The sequence below is a fragment of the Anomalospiza imberbis genome, chromosome Z, assembly GCF_031753505.1.
Source record: "Anomalospiza imberbis isolate Cuckoo-Finch-1a 21T00152 chromosome Z, ASM3175350v1, whole genome shotgun sequence".
NCBI lineage: Eukaryota > Metazoa > Chordata > Aves > Passeriformes > Viduidae > Anomalospiza > Anomalospiza imberbis.
In genome coordinates, this window is record NC_089721.1 from 31,899,193 (window position 1) to 31,912,545 (window position 13,353).

General features: G+C 43.1%; 1 protein-coding gene across 3 annotated transcripts in view; it reads left to right on the forward strand.

The window, feature by feature from the left end:
- Positions 1–13,353, forward strand: part of TTC39B (tetratricopeptide repeat domain 39B) — a 75,420-nt gene that overhangs the window by 38,546 nt on the left and 23,521 nt on the right. The window contains exon 1 of one of the 3 annotated variants that reach the window (XM_068177524.1): positions 4,912–4,930. The exons of the other annotated variants lie outside the window; for them this stretch is intronic. The gene's annotated coding sequence lies outside the window, so the exon portion shown is untranslated. Of the gene's footprint in view, positions 1–4,911; positions 4,931–13,353 lie in introns of those variants that run through there. 3 annotated transcript variants of the gene reach the window in all.

Genomic DNA, 13,353 nt, shown 5'->3' on the forward strand with positions numbered 1-13,353 from the left:
AAGAAAGTTATTTGAAGAAATATTTCCAGATAGCAGAAGTAATATCTGAGTTGTCTGTATGATTGCTCAGGTACAGTGAATACACAGGGATTTATGCTAGTCTTTATAAGAAAGTAGTTCCTGTTGGACATTTCAAATCTTTGCTGTTGCTAGCCGTTCATATAAAAACATCAAATGCAGTCTTAAAACAGGTATTTCAAGTACAAAACATCAAAAAAAAAAAAAAGTTCATGAAGAGATAAGCTATCCTGCAAGCTTTGCAGACATAGGAGACTGCTCTCTATTTGGATGAACATTAAATAGGTACTAAGAACCAAACTTCACTGGTATTTCCTTAAATAAACATGGTAGAGATGTTTCCTATTACCCACAGACACACAGTTTGCGTTTTCTACTTAAAGTTTATTAAAAGAATATGAAACCTTACAGTGGAAAGGAGGAATTGACACATGTTGGTGGAAGGTAAAATAATAGAAGAAAATAAGAGATTTGGGGTTTGTAGGGGTATTTTACAGAGCTAGGCAGAAAGAATGTGTCTCTGCCACAGTAAAGGATGACTCCACTTCACTGAGACTGAAGTAACAGCACACTGTGACAGGACTTCCAATGTTTCATGTTTGAGGACTGACAGAAATCAATAACAAAGATCCCATTCCTTAACAATTTCCTTTTTCTTAATATATGATTTTTAAATATTGCAGAATTAAGGATGTTAGTATTCTTGTCCTAGTGTCATCCTTCTAATCTGAAGCATAGTTTAAAATTAAAACACAGCAAAAAAAAATTATGCCAGGAACACATTTTAGCTGCACTAATACAAGGTGTCTGGGTCATTTCAGTCTAAAAAAAGAGTAGTAATATGGTGATGACAGTTTTTTCAAACGTTTTGGATCTTTGCTTTATAGTAAAATCAGGCAAGAGGACATCAAGTGCATTTTGGCAATGTAAAGTTATGCAAGACATGAACAGGAAGTGATTATTTAATCTGTGACCTGTAAACTATGACCTTTGATACTGTGGTTTTAGGACAGCTTTTGATGTTGGGTGGGAGAAAGTCTTCCAAGGAGACTTGGAGTGAAGTGGGTTCAACAGGTTGTTCTGAGAGCGACCAGTGCTTTCGTGGCCCAGAGCACGCTTGCTATGATGGCTGACAAAAGAGGCAAAGGACAGGTCTTTCTTTAGAGATCCAAAAGCTGATTATTGCTTCAAAGGGGGTCCAGGGACAAAGATGAACTTGGGCTGAGGGCACAGAGTTTTACATGGGGAAAATGGGTAGATCTGAAGGTCAAGGACCAATGGGAACAGGTAAAAGTGGTGCAGAGGCAGGACAGCCAACTAGGGGAACGAATAGGGTAACAGGAGTGGATCACTGTGGCAAACTGGGACCAATGGGGATCAGGAGAGGGGAGAACATTCCAGGGAATGTATAAATATGGTGAACAAGGGCTGAACTGGGGTGGAACAACTGTACAAACCAGTAGAACTTAAGATGTTAGCACGTGCCTGCAAAGGCCTATGGGAGGGAGGCACTTCTCACCCTAATATTAGCGGGGTGTTTCTCCTTGCCTGCTTTGGCCTCTTGAGGGCTGGGGCATTATAGCCCTAGTGGCAGGCCCTTGGACCTCTATGTGGGAGGGGTTGGATTTGAGTTTATTTTATGCCAAGTAGGCATGGAAGTACACAGCACAGGGTCAGATGTGTGGAAAAAGCATAGTGTGGTCTGCACATAATCCCCTTGATATGTGGAGGGAAGGGAAGAGGGATCCTGTAAAGTAAAAAGTGACAGAATGACCACTGTTCTTGGACATTCCAAGGGATCAGTAAAGTTGAGGGAGAGCAGTATACAGTCAGAGCCTTGCAGCTAAGAAAATGGAACTATGGGATAGATTCTACTGAGGATCAACTGTTACTTCCCATTAAGAAGTCATGTTGTGGCTGCTTAAGACTGACAACAAGATAGTTACTCTTTTTGATATGGTAGAACATAAACAGTTCAAGACTGAGTTTTCTTGAGCCAATTCATTGCTGCAACGGGAAACATCTACTTCAGGAAGCATTCTGTATAGTGACAGTATCAGATTTTGACAACATATTGCAACTATTTGACTTAACAATCTTCCTGCAGAAGACAAGAACCAACTGAGAGCTGTTTTTTTAAAGCTGTTTTATCATTGCTAGTTTGGCAGTAAATACTCCAGCAGACACTTGCATAAATGTTCAAGAACAGTACTGCATATGGTAGCTTCTTGCTGCCTTACCTGTCAATACTGTAGATCACACACTAGGTAATTTGTATTTAAGTTTATGGAAGTAAATGCCTTTAAAATACTTTCCTTCTGATTAAGCCTCTGTAAATGTTAAGGGTCACTTGTTTGCTAAAGTATTTATATTCTGAGAAGATGTTCTCTTAATTGTAATGCATCTTGTTTTCTTGATACTTAAAATAGCATTTTCTCCATATCCCCTGCATTTTTTAGAAGATCTTATTTCTCCTCCTTTAGTTTGTGTCAGATTTGCATCTTAATATGATTATCTTAAAACTGTTATTGCTAGTTTCACTTTTTTGTGGTCTTAATTACTTAAAATTTTGCTTTATTCTAACTAATAATTACAAATATTTTTGGTAACTGTGGTGAGACTTCCATTGATAAGAACAATTGGATGTTGATAAGAACAAAACCAATTTGTTTGCAGTTCAATTCATATAAGGCTGATTATTTTAGCTGTGTTGTAAAAAGAGCCAACAAAATGTTTTAGAAGTTTAAGAACAAAATTCTTCAATCCCTATTAATGCTAAATGTTGTTTGAACATTTGAGTCTAGCTGATATTAATAAAGGGATGTGGGACTTAGTCCTAAATATTTAATATAAAAGGTGGAAAGCATTAGTAGAATACAGGTAATTTTTTTTTTCTGCAGTTCTCCCATTTCTAGCTTCTGAATCCCCTTCGAAGAGAAGAGTTGGTAAATCACTGCACCTGGGGTGATTGTTAAAAGCTTGCTAAATCTTCTGCAAATGCAACGACAGCCACATATACCAAGTTAATGTTTAACTTTAGCTATTATAATGGCTTTTCAGGAATACTCTTACACTAAGCCCTGATGTAGAGAGATAGATGTCATTGCCAAAGTCATTACTCATGTTTACATAATTTTTAAATACTAATGCAATGACTTTTCCTTTGTTTCAGGCCAGTAGTTATGCTCCCTTTTTATATTAATGTATAGAGAGGGGGAAAAGGAAAGGAACTTAAGCTGTAAACTGTTTTGACATTTTAAATTAATAATCTTGTTCAATGTACATCTTGAGGATTGTCATCCTAATAAGTGAATATTCCGATATATCTGAGAGTTTTCAGGTTGTACTCTTATTCTTTGTTTCTGTTGTGGTTCCAACTAGTTTGTTAGAAGAACCTACTTAACGTTGCTAATAATTAACTTGTTTATGAACAGTATATCCCCACTGAATTGGAATAATTTCATTAGTTTAGCACCAAGCTCAAGGTACACAAACTATTGCTGGAATTCACAACACTTCCTCTTTTTTCCTAAAAGAAGTTGTAAATAGTAGTGAGAGAAAAACTTAAAACATGCTATGTGTTAGGTAAAAAAAGCCCTAAAATAACAGGACTGTAACACAGTAGTATTTTATTCTCCTTGTAATGTGATGTTGCTATCTTTGTGTAACATTCAATATAGCACATTTTTCTGTTCCTTTTTATTTCATTTTGAAGTGAACATGATTTTACTGGTTTTGGCTGGGGTAGCGTTAACTTTCTTCACAATGGCTGGTATGGGGCTGTGTTTTGAGTTTGTGCTGAACACAGGATCAATAATACAGAGATGCTTTTGTAACTGGTGAGCAGGGCTTACACACAGCCAAGGCCTTTTCTGCTTTCCGTAATGCCACATTGGTGAGGAGGCTGGCAGTGCATAGGAGGTTAGGAGGGCACACAAGAGGGACAGTCAGCATGAATTTCAGAGGTGTAGGTGCTGCCTGACCAACCTGGACCTTTTTATGACCTAGTGACCCGACTGGTAGATGCAGTAAAGGCTGTGGATGTTGTCTATTTGGACTTCAGCAAGGCTTTTGACACTGTCTCCCACAGCACACTCCTGGAAAAGCTGGCATCCCACAGCTTGGCCAGGAGCACTCTTTGCAGAGTTCAGAACTAGCTGGATGGCCAGGCCCAGAGAGTGGTAAATGGTGCTGCATCCAGCTGGTGGCTGCTCACTAGTGGTGTCCCCCAGGGATCTGTGTTGACCCCAGTCCCATTTTATATCTTGATTGATGATCTGGATGGGGAGATTGAGGCTACTATCAGCAAATTCACAGATGTCACCAAATTGGGTGCAAGTAGGGTGGGTAGGTAGGAGCTGTAGGGAGGGTAGGGGGGCTCTGCAGAGGGACCTGGACAGGCTGGATCAGTGGGCCGAATGCAACAAAATGAGGTTTAACAAGGTCAAATGCCAGGTCCTGCGCTTTGGCCTCAACAGCCAGTGCTCCATGCAGCACTGCAGGCTGGGGCAGAGTGGCTGGACAGTGGCTAGGCAGAAATGGACCTCAGGGAAGTGACTGACAGCAGCTGAACATGAGCCAGCTGTGCCCAGGTGGCCAAGAAGGCCAATGGCATCCTGGACTGTACCAGCAATAGTGTGGCCAGCAGGACCAGGGCAGGGATTGTCTCCCGGTACTCGGCACTGGTGAGGACCCATTCGAGTGCTGTGTCCTGTGCTGGTGTCCTCAATTTAGGAAGAGTGTTGAGATGCTGGAGTGTGTTAAGAGAAGGGCAGTGGAGTTGATGAAAGGTCTGGAGCACAAATGCAATGAGGCATGGCTGAGGGAGCTAGGGTTGTTTAGCCTGAAAAAGAGGAGGCTCAGGGATGATTTTATCATTCTCTACAACTGCCTGAAAGGAGGGTGTAGCCAGGTGGGGATCAGTCTCTTTTTGCAGGCCACCACTGACATGACAAGAGGACATAGTCTTAATCTGCACCAGGGGAGGTCCAGTGGACATTAGGAAGAATTTCTTCATTGAAGGAGTGACTTGGCATTGGAGTGGGCTGCCCAGGAAGGTGGTGGAGTCACCACCCCTGGAGGTATTTAAGAATCAAGACTGGATGTGGCATTTAGTGCAATGGCCTAGCTGACACCGTGGTGTTTGGTCATAGATTGGACTTGATAATCTCAAAGGCCTTTTTCAACCTAGTTCATTCTATGTGATTCTGCGGTTCAGGTGATGCAAACTGACCAAAGGGATATTCCAGACCATATGACATCATTCTCAGTATATAAAGTGGGGGGAAGAAGGAAGAAGGGAAGGACATTCAGAGTGACAGCATTTGTCTTTCCATGTCACCATTATATGTGATGGAGCCCTGCTTTCCTGGAGATGACTGAACACCTGCCTGCCCATGGGAAGCAGTGAGTTGATTCCTTGTTTTACTTTGCTTGTTTGTACAGCTTTTGTTTTCCCAATTGAATTCCCTTTATCTCAACCCACAAATTTTCTAGCTTTTACCATTCCAATCCCCTCCCTGATCCCATGAGTGTGAGAGTGAGTGAACAGCTGCATGGGGCTTGGCTGTTAGCTGGGGTTAAACCACAAGAATCTCTTTTCGTGCCCAATGTGGTGCACAAAGGGTTGAGATCAGGAGATATCTGACCAGAGTGTGTTAAAATTGTTATAAACATTCATTATATTGGTTTAATAGTTGCTGGTTACAATGTGGATTTATTTGCTCTCATACTGGTGGTATTTTTTCTGTATTATAGAAATAATTCCTTACTCAAAGTACATATTCTGTGTAGTGTATTTTACAGAATGGGCTTATCACATGATAGTGTTGCTTGTCACCAGTCTGGTGTGTCTATATTCAAGATTGCAGGCACCATTGTGCTTTGGGAGTCACCTACTGGGAGCAATTATTAATCACATCTTTGTTTTTTTTGGTTCCTCAGAGGAACAGCCTAAGGAGGGAGACACCTTCCTATATCTTTTTCTCCTCTTTATTTTTCCTTCCTTGTCTTCCAGGCTGGTAGTCAAGATTTTAAAGATTTTTGAATATCCTTTGACTGCCCTTGAAACCAGCCTGTTTTTTTTTGCTAGGAGACAGCATGTTGTTGCATATGGTTCGAGTCTTGTTTAAGGTCAGACTAATAACATGAGATCTGCCCAAAAGCTGGATAATTCAGAATGGCAGGGTGTTTGGGGTTGTATGGGCCAGTACCTAGGGCAGTGAGCACCTTCAGTGTGCTTTCACCTTACTCCTAAACAAGTGCAGAATCCAGAAAAACTAGTAAAATATTGAAAAAGGTTGTTCTGTCAATATGTTCAACACTGCTTAGCACCTGCAGGAGGAAAAGGTCTCTAAATATGACAGTGAGACGTCAACAGGCCCTGCAGCTGCTCCAGCCACCTGAAGACACTGTGACTGCTCCACTCCCACTGACTGTGGCACTGCCACTGAAATCACTAAAGCAGCATGGGCTGGTGTCAGTGAACCCTGCACAGAAGTAGAAGAAATGTACATGAAAATCACCCAGTCAAAATGTTTTAGCAAAAACAGTCAAGGTCAAGGAGAGTGAAGATGATGAAGCAGAACCATCAGAAGGGTTATTTTTCAGAGTCATTATCAAGGCCATCACAGGAACCAGAAGAGGAGACAGAATAGACATGACTTGATCCCTATCCCTGAGTGAGCTATGGGAGACAGAAAAAGATTTCAGCAGTCATCCATGAGTGTATTGCTGCCTGGCTAGTCTGCTGGTGGGACAATTGAGCCAGCAGTGTGGAATGAGAGGGTAAGTAGCCAGGCTGAGATCACTTGCTAAGGACCCAGACACTGACAAAGCAATGGGAAAAAGACAAGTCTTTAGTCTCTGGAGGCGATTCTTATCAAGCGTGAGGAGGAAAGGTATCCCTATAAAGATGAAATTCCATGTAATTTAGGCAGATGGACTGCAGTAGAGAAAGTGACTCACTTCCTAAGGGAATTAGCTGTTCAAGAAATTAAGTATTTTGATGTGGACAATGCCCAGGTCCCCGCGAATCCAGACCACGTCTTGTGTCAATTACCCATGTTGCAAAATTTCTACAGAGTGCAGCAAGGGTACAAGAAACCCCTTGACAACAGTAATTTGGAGAGATGATGCACAACCAACAGCAGTTGATGCAATTTGGCAACTCAGGTAATATGAAGACAATATTACCTCCTCCATCACAGCATCTGTGGAGAAGCTAACTGATGAACTGACTCAGGAGCTCCAGCAATTCACAGGGAATATGTCATACTCCCCATCTGTGTGGGCCTGTATTTCAGTAACTGACAGCAGGTATCTTCTTCCTTCGAAAGAGAGGATATAGAAAATACACACCGCGGGGTACCTACGGTTTTACCTGCAGGACCATGGAGATGATACAAGGAAGTGGGATGGTTTGAAGTACCTCAGTTGTAGATGCACTGGTGCGGGAATCGCAGGGAAAAACAACCATAACAGGAAGTTGCTGCTCCAGTCTTCAGTGAAAAGTTTTTCAGGCAGACTGAAAGGTCCAATCATGCTACTAACTCTATGGAGAGAAGTAGAAGTCCATTTCTGCAAGGTATTAGTGGGGAACATTGTGACCAGTGTTGGAGGGGCCTGCCTCCACCTGGGGAGCCGGGGGGAGAGAAATAACCAAGTTATTGGACTGCATGGGTTTGATGGCCTTGCACAGGAGCCCCACAGGAGTAACAAGGCTTCAGTAGACACTGGTGCACAGTGTACCCTAATATCATCAAGCTGCATAGGGATGGAATCCATTTGGATTTCTGGGGTGACAGAGGGATCCAAACAGCTGACTATATTGGAAGCTGAGACTAACCTGACTAGCATGAGTGGCAGAAGTACCCTATCTTGACAGGAGCAGAGGCTCCTTTCATCCTTGGCAGAGACTATCTCAGGAGAGGATATCTCAAGTATTCAAAAGGCTGTTGATGGGCTTTTGGTATACCTGCCCTGTAGATGGAGGAAATTTCAGACATCCCTTTTGTTCTGGGGCTGAAGAACAACAGGTGCTGGTTGCCACCACAAAAGTGCACCAGAAGCAGTGTCTCACAATCTAGACTCTAGACTAATTCCCATTTATAAATTAATTTGTCACCTAGAGAGCCAAGGAGTGATCAGCAAGACCTGCTTACCCTTTAACAGCCCTGTATGGCCAGTATGAAAGTCCAGTGGAGAGGGGAGGCTGAATGAAGTCGCACCTCTGAGTCCTGATGTACTGGACATATTGGAACTTCATACAAGCTGGAGGCAAAGGAAGCCACGTAGTGCCTCAATTGATAATGCTATTGTGTTTTTATCAATCCATTTGGGAGTAGAGTGCAGGCCTGTAAGAGACAGTCTGAAGTTTCCTTCATTTGCCTCACGACTGTCGTAAGGACCCTGAAGACCCCTGACAGGAGTTCTGGCCTGGCCAAGGTGGACACGGAGGTGCACTCGCTGTGCTTCAACAGAATATTGCTTTCAAAGAGGTTGTGACAAGCGGTGGCTTGTCCCTGCATGCCAGCACCTGCTGCACAGACCAACGGGCTCTTCACAATGGCCTATCCATCTTGCCCACCTACTGGCCAGATGACACTCGCTTTGGCTAAAGACTGTATAAGCTGTAATTTTTGGGGAAGGCTTTGGTGCACCCCCACAGATGATGGTGAATCTATGTGGCTGGACCATTGAGGCTCTCATCTCGACGGTGGTAATTATATTCCCCTTCCTCTCTTTTCTCTCATTATTTATTTCCCTTTTCTGTCCCCTCTATCGCATTTGCTGTTGGTACCTAAATAAAGGTGCATTTTGTTGTGATTAAACTGATGGTCCCCTGCTGTTTGCCTTTTTGCACTTTTGGGATTGGTTAACGAACCATCACGACACCCTGCACAAGCAGATCATGACAAGGCCACAGTTTGCTTTTGTTTGGAGCTGTGTCCACACTACCTGGAATTGACTGCCAGTCAGAAGAAAACACAGCTGTATCATCTGCCACAAACTGATGAAGACTGGAACAAGGTGAAGCTCTGGTACACCTGCAGTGTGTTAGTCATACCATTTTGTGAGAGAATACAGCAAAAGAAGTTTCTGAGAAAGGGAAGCAAGCAATCCAGTCCTTTTATAAGCTGGTTTTGCCAAAAAACAGAATAAGGTAAAGGGACCGACACAGACATCCAGCTTTTAGGAATCAAATGTCAAGATGGACATTGTCAGGTCCCAGTGGTTTTTATTAAGATAACAGTGATGCCTCCACCAACTGACAAGAAAAAGACACAAGACTTTTTAGGTGTTGTGGGATTTTGGAGAATGCGCATTCCAACTTGCAGTCTGATTGTGAGCCCTCTCTATCAAGTGACCTGGAAGAAGAATGATTTCAAATAGCCCTCTGAGGAGCAACAAGCCATTGAACAAATCAAGTAGGAAACAGTTAATGCTGTAGCCCTCAGGCCAGCCTGAACAGGGGAAGATGGAAAAAATATGCTTTTTATTGCAGCTAGAGAGAAGGGGCTTACCTGGAGCCTCTGGCAGAAAGCACCAGGGGATTTTTGAGGCTGACCTCTAGGTTTTTGGAGCTGAGCATACAGAAGATCTGAAGTCCACTATATTCTAACTGAAAAGGAGATCCTGGCAGCTTTCAAAGATGATTGGTACTGACACACAGCTTCTGACACCACAGTTACCTGCATTGCATTGGATGCTCAAGGGGACAGTCTCCTCTACACATTATGCAGTAGATGCAGTATGGAGTAAAGGAGTTGCATTGATCACATAAAGAGTTTGGATAAGAAACCCATGTAATGCAATAAACTTAGGATTAATCATGGGCTGTCCGGAAGGCAAAGATTTTTGGAATTTCATCAGGCTTGTGCTGAATAAGCCCCACTATATAATAAATTCCCAGAAACTGAGAAGAAATATGCCTTGTTTATTGATGAATCCTTCTGTCTTGTGGGAAAGCAGCTATATGGAGTCCCCTATGACAAGTCACAGAAATTGCTGGAGGAGAACATGAATTGAGTCAATATGCAGAGATGAAAGCCATCCAATTGGCTTTAGACATTGCTGAAGGACAGAAATGGCCAATGCTTTTTTTTTTTTTTAACCTCTGTCCTGATTTGTGGGTGGTGGCCCTGTGGGGGTGGTGGAAACAATGGAAGCAGAATAACGGGCAACCTAGGGGTAAATCCATCTGGGCTGTGAAGTTATGGCAAAACATCACTGCCTGCTTGGAAAGGTGTCTTGATTTGAAAAGACAGGTCTGCTAAGGGAGGCAGGTGCCTCTCTTGAAATAGAAAATGTAAACCCCCTCCTTCTGAATTATTATAATTTTGAAATTAAGGGGCTCTCAGGCAAAGATATAGGAGTAGGAATAACAGTTCTTTACTAGGAAAAATAAAAAACCACAAAAATAAAAGGGCAGTAATATAAAACAACACTGACAGAGTCAGAATATGACTTAACACCCTGTTGGTCAGGGTGTTGGTAGCAGTCCAATTAAATGGTGGCTGCAGTCCTCCTGGAGTGACAGATGTATTTCTGTTGAAGCAGTGATGCTGTAGAAGGGTGTAGGTTTCCTCTGAAGGTCCAGTGGTGGTGTAGATGGGCCTAGTCTTCCTCTGGGAATCCAGTGGGAAAAGGCTGCCTGTGGTGTTCCAAGTCTCAGATTATATCTAGGTGGGAATGCTTGGCTCCTCCCCCTGGGCAGAGCATGTCACAATGGGATTATGTAATTTTATCAGTCATGCAATGAAACTCAATGGCCTAAGATATCTTCCTGGAGGGAAGATGGGTTGTGGAAGAGATACAGAAAACTGCCCCACCTGGTTTTAACAAGTGGCCCAATTAACAGAAGATAACTGCCCCACTTTTAACAGATGGTGATAGAATACACACGCCAGCTACATCTTGCATTTGCAACCTAAGACAAAAGGCTATTACCAAGGGTGAAGGACAAAGTCATAGACTGCATGGATTCAACAAAATTTTATTGTGGAAGTTTTATGAACATTTGAGGAAGGTGTTCCATAGACTAGGGAAATGATGTCTGTTATAACTATCAAAACAGATAAGTAGGGAAGGTGATGGGATATTAGGAAGCATGACACTTGGTGTGACATGAAGGGTATGGAATAAGGGGTGGTTAAGTGTGAGTTTTGGCTAGGGTAAAGTTAACCTTCTTCACAGTGGCTGGTATGGGGCTGTGTTTTGGATTTGTGCTGAACATAGGGTTGATAATATGGAGATGTTTCTGTTACTGCTGATCAGGCTTACCCGCAGCCAAGGCCTTCTCTCGTTTTCTTTTTTCTAGTCACACTGGCAAGGAGACTGCATGTATGTGGGAGATTGGAAAGAGACACAGCAGGGGCTGGTGACCCAAACTGAGCCCCATGATGTCATATGGTATATGTCTATACCATATAACATCATGCTCAGTATATAAAGTTGGGGAAGAAGGAGGAAGGGTGGACATTTGTAGTGATGGTGTTTGTCTTCTCAAGTCACTGTTACCTGTGATAGGGCCCCCTGCTATCCTGGAGATGGCTGAACACCTGCCTGCCTGTGGAAAGCAGTGAAATTAGTTCCTTGTTTTGCTTTGCTTGTGTGTGTGGCTTTTGCTTTCACTATTAAACTATTTCAGCCCATGAGTTTTCTAGCTTTTACCCTTCCACTTCTCTGTGTGAACCCACTGCTAGGGGAGTGAGTGAGCTGCTGCATGGGCCTTGATTGTCAGCTGGGGTTTAACCAGGTGTAACACCAGGTGTAAAATCCATAGTAATATCACTAGGTGTAAAATCCATAATAATATCACTGAAGTAGTGTTAACTTAATCTGCTCTGCGGTAAAGAACATGCTCATCTAATGTGCTAAAATTTATAAAGTTCCTGTCCATTCCAGGAAAACTGTGTGGAGGTAGGGAAAAAATAAGATGGAAGGAAAAAAGCATGAATTGGAAGGAGAATGTGAATCAGCATTACTGACTGAACTGTTTGTCAGACTGGTAACTTGCTGTAGAAATTGGTTTGTGGTGTTTTGGGAGTAGAAGAGGAAATGTGCTCATTCTGACCCTCTGCATAGAAATGCCAGCAAAGATAACAAAGTTGCTTCTAAGTCAGTGACTTTCTTCTGACTATTCTGCTATCAAGTTATGCATCTGAGTTGAAACAAATCTTTCTGGTTATGTTCTGCTGCAGGATGTAGGAAAACAGTAGAAAATATACATGAAGAGTCATGGCTGCTCTTTACTTTTGTCTACCCCGGTCAGCTCCCGAATGCCCGGCTTGGGCGTCTCAGCTTTTCGTCGGGGCCGGGGCTCGCCGCAGTCTCCGGGCGCTTTTGCTGCCGCACTCCGGGGTGGGCTGATGGCCGCGCTTTGCCGTCGGCGTGAGGGAAGAAACAAAGAGGCGGGGAATTGGTCCAAATCCGTCCGCGTGGCGGCTGGATGCTTTATTGGCTGCGAGAGCTGCGATGGAAAAGCTGCAGCCGATCCCAGCTTCGCACAGACGCAAATGGCCTCGAGCATGCTGAGGAGTGGGATGAAATAGGGAAGGGACAGGGCGGATGGGGAGCCCTCCCGCCCAATGGGTACAGACATCGCGGTGATGATGTGTACTACAATGGGAACACGGCAGGGGCGGACACGAGACTTTGGGGTGAGTGGGACCGCGAGAACAGGGAGATGGGCACGGAAACAACAGGAGTAGGGAAAAACCTGGGGGATGCACGAGGGTACAGAGAACTGGAAAACTAACAAAGAAAAAACCCATAATGTGAACCCAAACCTGGGATGCAACAAAGAGTAATGAAACAGGAATGAGGAATTCTCTGGTAGAGAATATGATTCACTTACCAGAAATAAATTTGAGAAAACTAGCTACCTAAAATTTATTTCTGAAGTGGCAGAGTTAACTTCATAAGCATGCTTGATGCAGGAAACAGTAAATACATTAACTTAAGGAATACTGCTTGCATTGTCTGCAGACTTTGGTCACATATAGGCAACATCAGGGGAACTAGTCTGTAATAGAGGGAAAAAACATGATAGCCAGGTGCTGGAAAGACATGCTGCTTACCCATTTAACTGTGAAAATACAGTTTTGTCATGATGCCAGGTTGTGTAAGGACTCTGATTTATGGGATCAGTTTGCAAGTACTGATATGTACTGTGGTAATGCTCGAGCTGGTGGTGTGATGCGATTTGGGAGCCTGATGGCAAACTCTCCACATCTGCAGCTAAAATGCTGTCATGTCCATGGGTGTGTTAAATGAAATAAAGATTAGCTTTTCTGTCCTGGGGAAGTTCCAGCAGTTTCTGATTGCGGAGTA